Source organism: Coptis chinensis, chromosome 1, assembly GCF_015680905.1.
Source record: "Coptis chinensis isolate HL-2020 chromosome 1, ASM1568090v1, whole genome shotgun sequence".
Classification (NCBI taxonomy): domain Eukaryota; kingdom Viridiplantae; phylum Streptophyta; class Magnoliopsida; order Ranunculales; family Ranunculaceae; genus Coptis; species Coptis chinensis.
The window spans coordinates 49379113-49395909 of record NC_141456.1 but is presented as its reverse complement, the minus strand read 5'-3'; the positions used below and the strand labels follow the sequence as shown (position 1 = coordinate 49395909).

At 37.9% G+C, this 16797-nt stretch overlaps 1 long non-coding RNA gene across 1 annotated transcript; it reads right to left on the bottom strand.

Moving 5' to 3' along the window:
• Positions 1 to 388: 388 nt before the first annotated feature.
• LOC147524386 (uncharacterized) lies at positions 389 to 1515 on the bottom strand. Its single transcript, XR_015196947.1, has 2 exons — positions 1100 to 1515; positions 389 to 671 (listed from the first exon to the last, which is right to left on the bottom strand). It is a non-coding gene; the product is annotated as an uncharacterized LOC147524386 (long non-coding RNA).
• Between the last annotated feature and the right edge of the window lie 15282 nt (positions 1516 to 16797).

Genomic DNA, 16797 nt, shown 5'->3' with positions numbered 1-16797 from the left:
TTGGCGTCACAATTATTTTTTGTGACGCCATTTTGGCGTCAAAAATTTACGCGCCTCAATTTGTGTCACTTTTTTGTGACGCACCGTATGGCGTCACAAATATTTGTGACGCCATGTTGGCGTCAGTAATTTGTGACAACACTGTGGTGTCACTTTTTTTTTGTGACGGCATTCTGGCGTCAGTTATTTATGACAGCCCTTTGCAATTAGTGACGCCTGACAAAAGGCCACAAAATATCATTTAATTGAAAAAAATAACTTTCATTTTTGGTTGCCTTCCTGTTTTTTTTTTCTCCCCCTTAAATCACCTGCATAAATACAACCACAAAAACCCCAAACACCAAAATTTGACAAAGCATGTATCACAAAATGATTAACACAAAATATATATCAAAAAATCTACCAACATACCATTTCAATTAATGTAATCACTTGACTACAAGTTTACAACTCAAGATCACATATTAAGTATTCAAGTTCATCTATGAGCAAAAAGTAATACAAAAAAATTCATCATACATTTGTTTTGTATTTTGCAAACGAGTGAACATATAGCGCCAATTGGCTCGGTCAAAGAATTGTGGCTAATATTCTTGTGCACAACAATACAAAAAATGCTCGGAGGTTGACATAGGCACCCAGATGCTACTAGCCAGTTCCTCTAGCAATACCTACACATTACACAGTCCCTGTCAATTCAAAACTTTTTTGAAAAAAAAAAAGATGGTCAAACACTAAACTCTAGGATTTGTATCTAACATGAAAGAGTTCCTTGTAGGCTATTCATAATAACTTAGATACAAACTAAAAGAACCATTGCTATGACATAATCTACCACCTCCTCATTATTGTACGTGTATACCATAATGTGTCGACTCAAGAAAAAAAATAGATAACAGCGTTGTACATATAATTCCCAAGCTTTTGGTATTGTTGTGCCACATAAGCTTGACCGCATAGTGTTGAGAGTGAACTCATCTGCGTTGGCGGAGTTGATTGACAACACCAATAAAAAGAAAAGAAGGTTAAAGTCTAGGGGTTGTTCAGGAGGTTGAACATTTCTTGAAAGTTTTAAAAACACAAAAATTTGGAATGTCACCTTTTCAAGATTGCGCTAAGTACGCTCCATCTCTTTCTTGGCATAGTCAGAACCTTTCTCCAAACTGCTCTTGGCTGCTTTCTAGTAGATCTTGCCATACCTAGAAATAGGACCTAAGATAGTATGATGAATTCATAATTCAGTATACAACAACCTAAGATAGTTAATAATTCAACCAATAAAAATGTTACTTAAACCAAGGAAATCTAATTCAACAAAGTATCTCAAGAGCGCATAAAAATGAACGAAATAATTACTACTACAAATCTACAAGACAAGGAAGAATGGGACTAACGAGTAGAGGAGATTTGCCCGAGATTTACAGCAAGAAAAGGTATATTATAGCATCCAAAAGCTCCAAAACTCGTCCTGTCCTAATATTGGTCCTGTCTTAATACTGACGGGGTTATCACATGGTTTTCACCCCCTAAGAAATGGGTCTATCTTCTAGAAGAAGAAGATAGATAATGTCACGCCTCGATTTTTCAGACAATTGAATATTCAGGTAAAAGAGCTCAATCTGAATATTCAACAATCTAATAAACCAAGACGTGAGCGGGTTTGACTCACACGAGTCCAAACTATAACTAAAAATAAAATCCTCTCTGAACATTGTGTTCTAAAAAAAATAAATAAATAAAATAAAATAAATTCGGCAGAGTCTCCTCTGTATTTCTAACATTTCATAAATCTACAACATGTCCTAACCTGAAAATCAAATAATACACTTTCATTTATTATATTAAAACCTCAGCCATAAACCCAACTACTAAAGATATTGATTCGTGGCACCGGCTACTTAACCATCTAGACAAATGCCAGTTAAATCAAGTAGCTGCAGCGCCCCGAAACAAATCTCATACCCCAGATCGGTCTTTCCCAATTGACGCTAATCCATGTCATAGTTTCTAACTAATAGATGCATCATAATATGGACTCATTATTAAAGACAATAAAGAAATACTAAATTATTACAAAACAACTTAAATGAATAAATTTATAAACAAGAAAGAGCTAAAAGAACCGCCTTAGCCAATCCGAGTGCGCTTCACGTTAAATTGTTCTTAATTTACCCGTACGCCTTTTCTTGTCTTATGGGAGCACCTGTAAAGATACTCCAACGCTCAACGTTGGATACGAAGTCAATATATAATAATCCACTGGAAATGAAATTGAAACAAAAGACGAGGTTAACACATACCTTTAGCTGCTTAATACCACTTACCGTTTCCTTATTAAATCCTCGTAAGTGCATTGATTAACATACTCTCAAGAAAAACATTAGCATTCAATATAATTCATACTCACAAGATTTCTATCATGCTTAACACATAGGCAAATGAATTGTACTAGAATTAACTAGAAATAAAATAACTTGAACTACCGATTTTCTTACTACAAGGGGTGGGGGTTTTCCTATGGAAGCTGCTGAGCCGGGTGGCTGCCTACGTACCCATTTAGGGATCAAACCAATCGTAGTTCCCCTATTCGGGTAAGGATCTATGGGATGGATTAAGCCATTTCCGATGAGGAAGGCGGTATAGGTTCCTCACTCTTGTTCTAACCATGTAACGTCCCCTCACCGATTCTCAGCCTTGAATCGGTATTCTACCTAGTATGTCACTTCACTTCTAGTTATTCGAGGTTTTTCCCCCGATTCTCGAAAGTAAACGCACCATATATATATTATTCAACCTAGACAAAATAAGTATTTAGCGCAAGAGAACCTATGATAATCGCATGTCATTAATATACTTATCTCAATACTATTTTAACAACCAAGTAATTATGCGGGAAATAAAACAATAAGTTAATAAAATAGACACGGATATATTAAAGCTCATTGCGGCTTGTGTCCGTCTGACAATGGCTCGCCGTGACCTAACATGGTCTGTAGCGGCCTGGCCGGTGGCATGGCGATATGGCATATTAGTGACTTGGATGCCGCCTAAAACAGCTTAACACGGCCTGGTGATGGCCTAGTGCGGTCCTTTGATGTGGCTCGACGACCTTCTTTTTGTCTGCGGCCTTATTGCGGTCTGACAACGGCCTGACAGTTGTCGGTCTTAATAACTTATATATATATAAGCTAATAATTAATACCCAACTTAAGGTGAAATACACATATTGTACACTAAGAAGCCACAAAAGAAATTAGAAGATATGGGTAGTGTCCAATATAAGTATATTTGTTCAATATATACAAATGATGCGTGTCTACTATACGACAAGTCAAACAGATGAAGTATGCACAGATTAAATTACCTGCTAGCTAATGATTTCCGGGTTCACAATTCCTTCAAGATAAACATGAAAACCAGGTACCGAAATTCTCCAGCCCGCCTCTCTTCCAATAGCTCCTGATCCGTAGAGCAGTGAGTGCTCAAACGACATAATCAAAGTCGTTCCCCCTTTCAAATTCTCTGAACACCAGCTCTTTTTCCCTTTAGTTCCCGAAGGTTTTCCCTTATTAGTACCGAAATTAATTTAAGTTGTGGATTAACAACGGATGGTGGTGGCGGAAGAAGTTTTGATTAAGCTGAGGGAGACGGATTTCGGGGAAATCAAAACCGAGAGATATTTCTTCGAAAACCCCCAGAGAGAGAAGAGTGCGATCCCCCTTTTCTTCTTCTTTTTGTTTTCGTCCTTATCCCTCCATAAGCTCTGTCTCCCTCTAATAAAATGGGGCCAAACATATATAGCCCACTCCCTAATCTCCTAAGTCCACTATAATAGCAAGTCTAATACTTAACAGGCCCACTAACATAAAAGGTGGCCCAATAATATAGAGCAAGCCCAATAATTATCTAACAGCCCAACAGAATAACAAGCCCAATACAATAACCAGGCCCAATATAAAAATAATCATCAATGAAAAACCCTATATCAATTAATCCAGCCCGCCAAATGATAAATGTTCAACCTCGCCATATACGTAAGTACCTAGAGTGGCACTGAACTAACACGTAAAATGACCAGTTTACCCGTAGGTAAAATTTCGGGTCATTACAGATAATGAGATGGGTCTAGGGGTTTCTTACCTTATCCGTTTTGTACTCCGGATTAGGTTCGAAAGATCAAGTTAATCTCAATTAGTTGGGATGTCCATCACTCAACATTCTATGCTAATGGGGGTCTTTAAACTAAAACCAACTTAAGGCCCCTCAAAGCCCATAAGATGTTTACTTCCTAATCCAAATATACTGGGTTCTACATTTGGAGTTTATGCAAAGTGGAGCACACACTCTCGAAAGAGAGCAAAATAGATTAAAGGGGTCAAGAATATAATAGGCCTAGAGAAACACATAATTTGTTCAACAGTCATAATTAAATAAGTTTTTAGACATACCCCTATCCTATATCTTACAAACTCTATATAAATTAATCATATGCCCAACCAATTAATAAGTCCTTCAATTCTAATTAAAAGAACATACTTGTGCCACTAAACTTACACATTGTTCCTACGAATTGTGCGGTGTCATTAATAAAGGCAAATAGTGAGAATTTAGAAATTACATAGACAAAAAAAGTTGTATAGGAGTGCTTCAAGTAGTCAAGTAGCCAAAAATTCACATGATTTCATGCAATCTAGTCCAGTTACTAGCTAATTACAGTGGGATCAGCTTAATGATATATACATTATAATAAATGGATACCAAACAGAACACTACATAATAAAGGATTAGCAAGTACTCAAGTTGCAAATCAGGCAACAAACAACTATCGAATATTGAGAATTGGACTCTACGAGTCTGCAAATCTAGAGTCGCAGTTCAGCTATGCAAACAAAGGAACCATGATTACCTACCATAGTCCTGAATCCGTACAAATGCACATGAATTGAAAATAAAGGCAAGCAAAGGATAACGCAAACATTGGAAATAAATAAAACTAGATACAATTCTCAGCCTACTATTGGTGAAATAGTGCCCCATGTAAAGTCAAGCGATACCAACACCTTGGTATTTAACAAAATGAAGAAATGCTTGACACCATTCCTTCCAAAAAAGAGGGGTTTTAATGCTTTTAAATGAGTTTTAATGATCATTGAAGAAGCCACAATGCGTTTTCAAAGAAAAACACTAAATTGTGATGCATTTTGATCCTAAAAATTAGAGTCAAACACTAAAAATCATATACACCCGAAAGCAGCCTTGTAAACGTGCATAGCATCATCTTTGCGTTCAACAAGGTATCAATCGTAACCACTTTCAACATCAACATCAACAACAGCAAAAAATTCAGAGAAATTGAGAAAGTAAACCCTATAAATTTTTGTTGATTAAACAATCAACGATTGAAAAAGTAAACCCTATAAATTTTAACTTACCTTTCAATTTTAATTGGAATATAGGAACTTCTGAACCAATTTTCATCTTGATTACTGATTTGAGAAGATATATTGGTGGTTTCACCATTGAAGCTGCAGAGACTTGAAAGAGACGAGTGAAAACACGAAAATCAGGCATGGGTACCTAGTTACCCATTCTTGCTGGTTCGATAAGATTGAGATGAGGAGGGAGTTAGGGTTTCGGTGATAGAGAACTGAATTCAAAAGGGGGACCTTGAGAGTGAATGAGAGATGAGATCGTGGGAATTGATTTTGAGTGATGGCTTTCTTTTTTCTTCATAAGTTTATTCTCACGTTTCTGACGAGGTCTTGCCGTCACTTAATTTGATTAAATTCAGCCATTTATTTCGAGTAATTGTATGAGTTTTAGTCATGGCTTTTACCAAATAGTGACGCTACCTTGCCGTCACAAACTTACTGACGCCAAACTGGCGTCACAAATGGAAAAAACCATGGGTCACAAAATTGTTGTTATGGTGTAGTGCTAAGATGATCGGTATAGAGTCGTTGGCGACTTCTGTATCGAGGATAACAAAATCAGCAGGATAGTAAAAATCCTGAACCTTAACAAGCACGTTTTCCACTACACCCTTAGGATACTTAATTGACCTGTCCGCTAATTTCAACGTTATTTTTGTAGGTTGCATTTCCTGTAGACCTATTTGCTTATACAAATAATATGGGAGTAAGTTAACACTCGCCCCTAGGTCTAATAAAGCGGTCGTCTTGCAGGAATCTCCTAAGGTGCATTTTACAGTAGGACGACCAGGGTCCTTGTACTTAACGATTCCATTATTTTCGGATAAAGTTGGGAACTGTTCAGTTAAAAAGGCGTCTTTAGGTATGTTGGTCTTACGCCTAGTAGTGCACAACTCTTGAAGAAACTTAGCGTGGTTAGGGAGCTTTTTAATAGCTTCGAGAAAAGGAAGGTTTATCGTTAGATTCTTGAAAACGTTCCTAATCTCCTCAAAGTTTGTATCCCTGGTTAGCATGGCTAACTTCTGAGGGAATGGTGGTTTTGCTCTATATTTAGCGTATGGCTCGACTTGATGTGTTACCTTGGCTTTCTGTTTCTTAGGTTGTGGTTTAACTTGTTCACCTCTACGGTGGTAGGCTCTTCAGTTTCTAATTCGCATCTAGTTCGATATCCGGTGTAGGAGTCTTAAATGGGATAACTATAGGCATAGTTACTTTGTTATCAACCACTCTTCCAGAGCGGAGAGTGGTGATGGCATTTAGGTCGCCTACTATTGTCGTTTCCGTACTAGTATTACCGTTTACCTCAAAGGCTGTGTTGGTTGTTTTAGGGTTTGGTATCGCTTGTCCTGGAAATACGCCTTTTGGTTGGGCTTTCTCTTGGGCTAATTGTTGTATGCCCTGATTTATGGATTGTAAGATCTGTTGATTTGATTGAGTCATTAATTGGAAAAGTTGTTGGGTAAGCTGTGTAAAGGCGTCGATACGGTCATGTTGTGTAGGTGTAGTAGTCACAGGTAGTGTGACTGGAACTATCTCACGTTGATTATTTATGGGTGGGTTATGATAGTTACTATTGTTAACCGGAACGATACCTCTATTGGTATTATAACTATTATAATTACCCTGACCTTGTGCTAATTAAACCTTGTCGTGGTTGCGCTTGGTTGTTATAATTATTATAATTTCCCTGACTTAGTCCCTGGCCTTTTCTAGGTGGAGCTTGATTATAGTTGTTTGCTTGTCTAACATTTTGGTTATTAGACCCTGGAGGTGAAACTTGTTGATTGTTTCGCCAACTAAAGTTGGGATGTTGTCTCCATGGGGCATTAGGAATAGGATAGTTATTAATGGAGTAAACATTATCTTGCTCTAATTGTTGTTGTTCATAGGCGAGAGGACAATAGAAGTCAGGGTGCTCAGGACTCAAACAGACATTACATGGGTTGGAGTTAACATTCATGACGAGGATAGGCTTTTGTTGAATAGAAATAGCCTCTACCTTTTAGTTAGAGATTCGATTAAATTTTTAAGTTAAGGATCGGGTTTCATCTCAAACATACCCGAAATGGCCTTAAAACTCAAAAAGAAGAACTAGCAGATCTTATCATCACTACCCCCAATTGTTATTAGCGTTTAGTTTGTTCTTCTAAAATTTGTAAGCCTCCGAGGCTCCTTTACTTAGGAAACTACCCCATTCATTATGTCAAGGACTTCTTTATGGTGATGTTGAAGTCCTTTGAAAAAGGCACGAACTAACGTGTCTTTTGCTAGGTTATGGTGTGGACACTCTATAAGCAGATCGGTGAAACGATTCCAAGCCTCAGAAAATGATTCGTGAGGATTCTGTCGGAAAAAATGAATCTTGGAAAGCATCTCATCCGTCTTTAGTGGGGGAAAATGTTCCATAAATAGCTTAACAAGTTTAGCCCACGAGTCCACAGAATTAGGCGCTTGGGCAGTTAACCAAGACGCTGCCTTATCGGATAAGGTGAAGGGAAATACCCTCAGTTTAATTTGTTCCGCACCAACCGTAGGATGATGGAATGTTGTAAGGACTTGTTCAATCCTACGCATGTGTTGGTAAGGTTTTTCATGGCCTAAACCATGGAAAACGGGTAACAAATTAAATATGTTTGGGGAATTCGAAAATCCCCAAAAGGTCAAAAGAAACGATGCAAGATTTTGGGCCATCGCCAAAGCTTTGTAGAAGTCGAGAGAGAGGAGTCTCTCTTTCTTCAAGATTATGTCGGGTATGGTTGGTGGGATAGTAGTTAGAGGTGTAGTGATTGGTATACTTATCGATATGTTTGTTTGTTGATCGGTTAATTACGTTCGGTGTTTTTCTCCGACCGCACCTTAATCTCATGCAAGTCTAAGTCTAAACACGAAAACAATCCAAACAATCTTGATATATTAGTATGAACCTCTAACCGGAGATCGAGGTATGGAAGAAAGGAATACCTGATAAGCGTCCTTGCCCGGCTTATGAATAGCGTCTTGTTTCGCGCGTGTTCGGTTATAAATAACAAGTTAGAACACCGAAAAACTTAAAAAATTGAAGTTCAAACAAACCTCAGAAATCTGAAAATTTTACTTTGGGCTTAGTGTTTCGGATAGGTTAGTCGCGCTTAAAGTTCGATGACTTAGCGAGGGTCGTGCTCGGTGTGAGGGCGGGTCGCGCTCGTGGTCCAATAAAATAGGGATTAAAAATTCGGTCTGGTCGGTTTATATTTTTGTTCCGTACTATAGAAGGCAGTCAGTCGCTACTTACCAACAAGAACTCGGTTAAAATTTGTCGCGGTATTTTTCAACCCTGAAACGGATAACCACAGTATGAATCAAACAAGGGTGGGTGGGTTTAATAGGACTTAAAAATGATTAATTCTACTATGAAAACAATGCTAAAGTGCAACTAAGATGGCAGCGGCGCCATTTGATAAACGATAAAATTGAATAGTCTACCTACGAAATGAACGATGAAACTCAAAACGTAAGTAAACTAAACTATCTTATGATCCTATATGCTTATCAAAGATTTCTCTACTCTCAATCCTATGAGATATAGTGGAGTAGGAAGTTCGTTCCACTCCTAGTGCTCTAGCATGGAATTGTTTTCTAATCTAATTAATCGGTCTTTAAGTCAATGAGAGCTTTACGAAGGTGTGTTATACTACGATACCTATATGAAATTGATTATGTTGAATCTAACTACGAATGCTATGGCAATATGATTGTTTTGAATCTAGATAAAGGATTAGAGGGGAATTGAATCCACCTCGAATCCAACTTAATAGCCTAGCATAGATTCTTGTATCTCGATTCTTACGTTCTTACGGCAAGAAATTCGAGTTCTAATCCCTAGTGTTCATGGCATTTCTACCGAGTACTAACTAGCATGTGAGGTCGTCCACCCATTCTCATGGCGAATCACGACCTTCTAGATTGGAATAGACTCTACAATGCTTCTACACTATACCACTAAGTTTTCATCAAGGCTTCATCAACCCCTCTAATGGAGGTTTTAGCCTTGAATCATTCATCATTCCCATATGAATCTAAACTAAACATATTATCAAGATTCAAAATTTACTAATCTAATTAAATAATGATTAAATTCTAATTAACAACTAAGAAATGGTAACCAACAAAAATTAAAACTAGATCTAATAGATTGAAATAACACAATTCGAAATTGATAAAATAACTATTTTATTTATCTAATCAATCAAGAACAATGATTCAAAGACTTAATCTAAAACAAGAATTGAAAATGGGACTAAACTTAATTTTATTAATTAAACTAGATCTAGAATTATCTATATTGTTTTAGGTCTAATTAGCTACCATTAACAAAGAGCTAAGCTTTTGTTTTTATATGTCCAGATCCATGAGTTTCGAATGAGTTCTTAGTCGTAGTAGACTATTCAATTTTATCGTTTATCAAATGGCGCCGCTGCCATCTTAGTTTCACTTTCGTATTGTTTTCGTAGTGTTAGTACTTTTCTTAAAGTCCCATTTCACCCACCCACCCGTGTTTGATTCATACTGTGGTTATCCGATTCAACGTTGGAAAGTTCCGAAAATAACACCGAAGCGACCGGCCTCTATAGCTGGAGCAAGAGCTAACCAAGCCCCAATGTGGAACGACCACCCTTAAACTCTGGAATACCAAGTTACACGGAGAAAGCACAAAGTCAAAGGTAATTATAATAATTATTTTTAATAAATTTTTTCGGATTTCGGCGGTTTTGATTCAACTTGGATTTTTATATTTTTCAATGTTCTAACTTGTTATACACCCGACTACTACACGCGTAAACAAGACGCTATTCATAAAGCAAGCAAGGACGCCAAAATTCCTTTCTTCCACACCTCGCATCTCCTCGTTAGAGGTTTATACTAGTATATCAGAATTGTTTGGAGTGTTGATGTGTTTAGCTAAGTTTGGTTTTAGCCTTGTATGAGATTAAGGTCCGGCCAACAAAACACGTAATGTAATTACACAACAACGTCAACAAACAAGTCTATCTAGTATACCACCCACTACACCTCTAGCTACTATTTCACACAAAGTCACCGACACCTATGCCCGACGAAGAAGAGACTCCTCTCTCGACTTCTACAAAGCCTTGAGCGATAGCCCCAAATCTTGAATCGTTCTAGCAGACCCAGTGGGGGATTGTAGAGGTACCAGTTACAACACAACCTAAGAAACAGAAAGCCACGGTTAAACATCCAGGTGATACCATTGCTAAATACAAACAGAAACCACCGTTTCCACAAAAATTAGCCGTGTTAACTAGGGATACAAATTATGAGGAGATTAGGGATGTTTTCAAGAATCTAACTATAAACCTTCCCTTCCTCGAAGCTATAAAAAAGCTACCACACCATGCTAAGTTTCTTAAGGAATTGTGTACTACTAGGCGTAAGACCAATATACCAAAAGACGCCTTTTTAACAGAACAATTCCCAACTCTATCTGAACATAATGGAATTGTTAAGTACAAGGACCCTGGTCGTCCTACCGTACAATGCACCTTAGGAGATTCTTATACGATGACCGCGTTATTAGACTTGGGGGCTAGCGTTAACTTACTCCCGTTTTATTTGTACAGACAAATAGGTCTAGACGAGATGCAACCCACTAAAATGACGTTGCAATTAGCTGATCGGTCTATTAAGTATCCTAAGGGTGTCGCCGAAAATGTTACGTAAAAATTCAGGATTTCTACTATCCGGCTGATTTTGTCATCCTCGATACAGAAGTCGTTAACGACTCTGTCCCGATCATCTTAGGGCATCCTTTTCTGGCAACTGCCAATGCGCTCATTAATTGCCGCGATGGTTCAATGTCCATGTCTTTTGGCCATCTTGCTGTTGAAGTCAATGTTTTTAAAACAAAGACACAGTTACCCGATTCGTCTATGGATGGAGAGGTTAGCATGATCGAGAGCTTTGCTCGAGATTATTTCAACAACACGTTCCCTAATAATCCATATGCCCAAATTTCTTTCCTTTGGAAGTTCAGACTCCAACATTTCCATCCCTACACTAGTCGATACACATATTACGGATGAGGATGAGATAGAGGACTTTCTCAAAGATGTAGAGGACTATCATAGTAACGAGGATATGACCAATCTAGATGAGCAATTCGATGAGTTTCTTAGAGCAGGTGATAATTCACCCTATCAAGAACTACTTTCCACAACATCCACCTCATCTCCCCTCCTTTCACTCTTTCAAAGGAATCTCGAGTTTGCACTCGATCCTGTTGTTTCTTCTGTGCTTCATAATTTTTTAAATTCACCTAGTAAACAAATACTTCAGAAGACAAAAGCGTGTGATACCTTCATTTTCAGACTTGAGACAGTTCCTACCTACACTATGAATGAGTTTTGTGCTAAACCCACATCATCATTTTTTCCATGCTTTCCTTCTACAACTTACCCATATCCACCATATTCTCCACAACCATTCACTCTTCCACACTTATTCACTAGGACACCCTCTCGCTCAAAAAATGAAAAAAAAAAGGTCGCGAGGCTAGGTTAAGTAATAGGGTTATCCGACTTAAGCTTTCATTTCACTAGGTTGAGTCATAGGAAATCTTGGTGCTTAATTGTGTTTGGATATGTTTTATGTGATATTTATTTATGGAATGATCCACAACTATTTCGGTTGTTGATATATGGTAAACTGCATGTTCATACATACGTTTAGATAAAGTCTCGAGTATCTGACTATAAATGACTCAACTTTTGTGTTTGGTGCATTTCCTTTCATTTCCATATATTGGTGAGTGCACCATTAAGGTAACCAGGCCCTCCCTACGGAGTGTGTGGCTATAAGTATTGGATCCTAAGTCCACGTTTAAATATAATTCACGTTTTCCACTCTTGCATGTTTTCTCGGATTTTTGAGTCATGTTTCTCTATGGGGTGAATTATGTCCTTCTTGTTTATTGTTTTTTTTTTAAATTAAAAATAAATAAATATATATATATATATATATATATATTAAAGAATAAACATAGTAATATAGGAAGTCTTGGGAATCTGACTTTAAAAGACCCACTGCTAAAAACAAATTTTCTAAGCTCCGTTGTAAAAATTTGTTTGGGGGTGGGGTGTTAAATGTTTCCGATCCCTAAAATGTTTATGTCCCATTACAGTTGCTTAGGCCGTTTAATTGTATTACGATTCGGGTTGACATAATCCATGATTTTAGAGTCCAATTGTTCGCATAACGTACGTCATGCACGCACTTCGAGGCGTTTTCTACTATCTTATATGTCATCCACGGTCGGAATAGAATGTTTTATGGATCATTGGATTGGAAATTCTCTCCTGATCATTTCCATAACTCATTCGAAAAAATCAGACCGGTAACGAAGCGGCAATTTTGATTTGAAATTTCGCGAAAAATCGAAAAAAATCACAAATTTCGATTTGGGCTTGGGCCCAACCAGCCCACCGACGAATAGCACCATTTCGCCGAATTGGTTATTCCTAAACGAGTCATGAAGGGTATAATCGAACATACTTGTCTCCACATTGGATCAAGGACAGGGTCAGAGGGATCAAAAACTACTAATTCATATAGAGCCATCGAACCGGCCCAACCAGAAACGAGAGGGGATGTATGCATTATAGTCATTTGATAAAAGTGAATGATCAGGAGAAAAACTGCTAATTCATATATCGTTTATTCAAATGGCGCCACAATACGATTAGTACTAACACTTCTTCCACTCCTCGCCTCTTCTGTCAGAGGAGTTTTAATTCTAGTATAATCAGGCTTGTTTTTCGTAGAAATAAATACAACACGCCTATCTAGAATTTCACACACTACACTTGCATCATTGGCTAAAGAACAAGAGACTCCTCTCTCTGATTTTTATAAAGCCCTAAATGATGGCCCTAAGTCGTGCATCGTTCTTGCAAACCTAGTGGGGGATTTTCGAATCCCCCCTAATATATTTAACTTGTTACCGGTTTTTCATGGTTTAGACCACGAGAAGCCTTACCGAAGACATACATCATTAGGATAGACCAAGTTCTTACTACATTCCATCATCCTAGCATAAGTCCGGATCAAGTTAAACTTAGGGTGTTTCCTTTCACCCTAGCCGACAAAGGCGTCGTCTTGGTTAAGCGCCAAACGCCAAACTCTCAGTGGACTCATGGGCTCAACTTGTTTAATTGTTCATGGAACAGTTTTACCCACCATCGAAGACAGATGAAATGCTTCACAAGATTCATTTCTTCAGCCGAAATCCTCATGAATCCTTTTCGAGGCCTGGAATCGTTTCAATCTTCTCATTGAATGCCCAGCATCATAATCTTGCAAAGACACGCTTGTTCGTGCTTTCTTCAAGGGGGCTTTCACATTATCATAAGGAGGTTCTAGATATCATGGTAGGGGTAGTTTTCTTAGTAAAGGAGCCTTAGAGGCTTATAAATTCTTAGAAGATCAATCTAAGAAGAACAACAATTGGGGAGGAAGCGATTCCTCCGGCTCCTCTCCTTCTCTTGAGGTTAAACATGATCCCGAGCTAAAAACTCTTATCGATGCCCTCACTAAAAAGGTAGATGCCATCTCTGTTCAACAACAACCCACTCCAGTCATGAACATTAACTCTACTCGTTGTAATGTCTGTTGTAGTCTTGAGCATTCCGACTTTTATTGTCCTCTTGTCTATGCACAAACACCACCACAACCATCACACTTTAACCAGTTAACTCAACATCAAGGACAAGGGAACTTAGGTGACCAAAATAGAGGTTTAGTACCCATAACCCGAACTATCAACATCAAGACATGAACGCTCAACAAGCTTTAATTCCAATACAACCATCTACCAGACAAAGTAGTAGTGACCTTGTTGGAGAAACAAAATCAAATTATGCAACAAAACTCCAACTTGATGAAAGATCAGCATGATCAAAACTCTAATATGATGAAACAAACGATGCAAATGATGCAATCTTTGTGCCAAAAGGTTATTGACATGTCTTCTAACCAAAATAATAACCAAACTGGCGTGTTTCCAAGTCAAGCAGTGCCTAATCCTAAGTCAACAAACACCGCCTTTGAAATAAATAGTATTTACTGTAATGGTAATATAAACCAAGGGGTCCTACAGGCAGTCACTACCCTTCGTTCAGGGAGAGTAGTTGATAACCAAGTGACTATGCCTAAAGATCACCCGCAAACTATAAATGATACCATACCAAATCTTGTCATAGAAATTGAAGACCACACTGTAGAGGTTCCAATATGGAAACCTAGTTGGAAAGTGATAAAAGATAAAAGCAACGGTTAACAAATATGTTCCCCTCATATTAGGTATAGGGATAAAACACCACATGAACAACTAGATTTTCTGTAGAAGGTGAAGTTAAGTCTATTGAGAGTTTTGTATATCACATTAGTGCTTCCGCGATGTCGCCCCTACACTAGTACATATCCCTCTTATGGAAGAAGACAAAGATCCTGAATTTTGACTCTTTGAACATAACTGAACTAGAGAAAGAATTTTTCAACCCTACCTTCGACCATAGAAGAGATGGACTAAACCTCATAATAGACGAGATAGATGAATTCCTCAAAGATGGAGATGAATACCATAATTATATGGATGCGAACAACCTAGATGAGGAATTCGACGAGTTTCTAAGAGCCTGTGATGATCCACCTTCTCAAGCACTACCTAGAGCACCACCCTACCACCATCCACCTGAGTTAATCCCTCATAAAATCCAATCATTCTTCCCACCCTTTTCTTCTAATACTTATCCACATTCCAAGTATTTTCCAAAGCCATTCATTTACTCACGATCATTCACTTGGACACCTTCTTATTCACTAAGTTAAGTTAAGTAGAAAGTTTTGGAGTTTGATTCTGTTTGGTGGTGCATTCCATGTTAACTATTTATGGAAAGATCCACAATTGTTTAGATTATTGATATATGGGAAACTGCATGTAAATACATATATATCACTTTAAGTCTAGGGAATCGACTTTAAAAAGACCCGTTTTAAAACAAATTTTTACAAACCTGTTTTCAAAAATTTGTTTGGGGGTAAGTGTTTAGTTTTTCCATGCTTGATCACTAAACTTCCTATTCTTATCCCCACCTCGCTCCCTTTAAGAGTAGCTAGATTTCTCCTTGTTTGTTGTTTTGATGTTGTTTTTTTATTATTTTTAGTAGATAGGATGTTACGTTGTTAAATTCCGTAGTTAACTTTGAATTTGGTAGTTAAATGTTGTTTGAATTTCAATTTTAATATAATGTTGTTCTTTTCAATTTGTGCATGGATTTTATTGTTAATTCCACCTTCCCGAATTGTTTGGGGGTGGTATTATTTATTCTATCATGATTTGTAGAAGATCCTCCATTTTAGAGTTTGTTTTGGAGTGAAGGTTGAGAATATTGTCGTAATTGGCATACCTATGATTAGATGTGGTGGTAGGATGAAATCTAAGAGAGTTTAGAAGTTACTATTCTAAATCCAGTATAAAAGATACTAGTGTTGTTATAAAATAAAAAATATGGTTTGTTTCCGTTTTCGGGTTTGGAAATTTTCTATTTCCGGAAATTGCCTTAAACAATTTGGAAACTTGCCGATTCATTTTGGAAGCTCAGAACCTATTTAAACTTCCTTCATTCTACACTCACAACCCACACTACACCTAACTTCCATCTCTCATCTTTCACTCCCACGTTTCTCGTTTTTCTTCACCATTTTCACAAATCAGCACCTCGGAGCGCACCTGCACCCCAGAGGAGCACACTCGCACCTTACACATTTATCAGAATTTTTGTCACAGGCGACTTCAGCGCCAAGTTGAGCGACTCATGCCCAAGTGGAAGCGCGCAGCCGCATCCGTGAACACGGAAAATTCTAGTTTTCGCGGGTTGTTCCGGGTGATTTCTGCAAATGTTCGAGGCGTAGTTTTGAGATGACATCTCCTACAATAATATCGAACAGTCTTTCAAAGATTTGTTCAAAGCACTACTTATGGTGCTTGGTTTCATGAGGTGATCACACACGTGGTCGGAACGCTTATGGTTCTTGCTAGCATTTGTTCTTGGACTTGCCATGCCCGCTGAAATACAAGACCCATGATGCTATTGGGTAGATAATAGGCATGTCTACACTTATGACTTTTTGCATGAGGCTTATGGGGCAGGCATTTTCCGTATCGAGGACCAACGAATATAACGTCGCCCTTGGTAGCCTGTCCATGAACATAGGAACTGTTATGTTTTGGATCATGCTAAACATTTTAGGGGAATGACATTTTTTTTTTCTGTGAATGATGCCACTTGCAGCGTCTTCCTTGCTTTAGCCA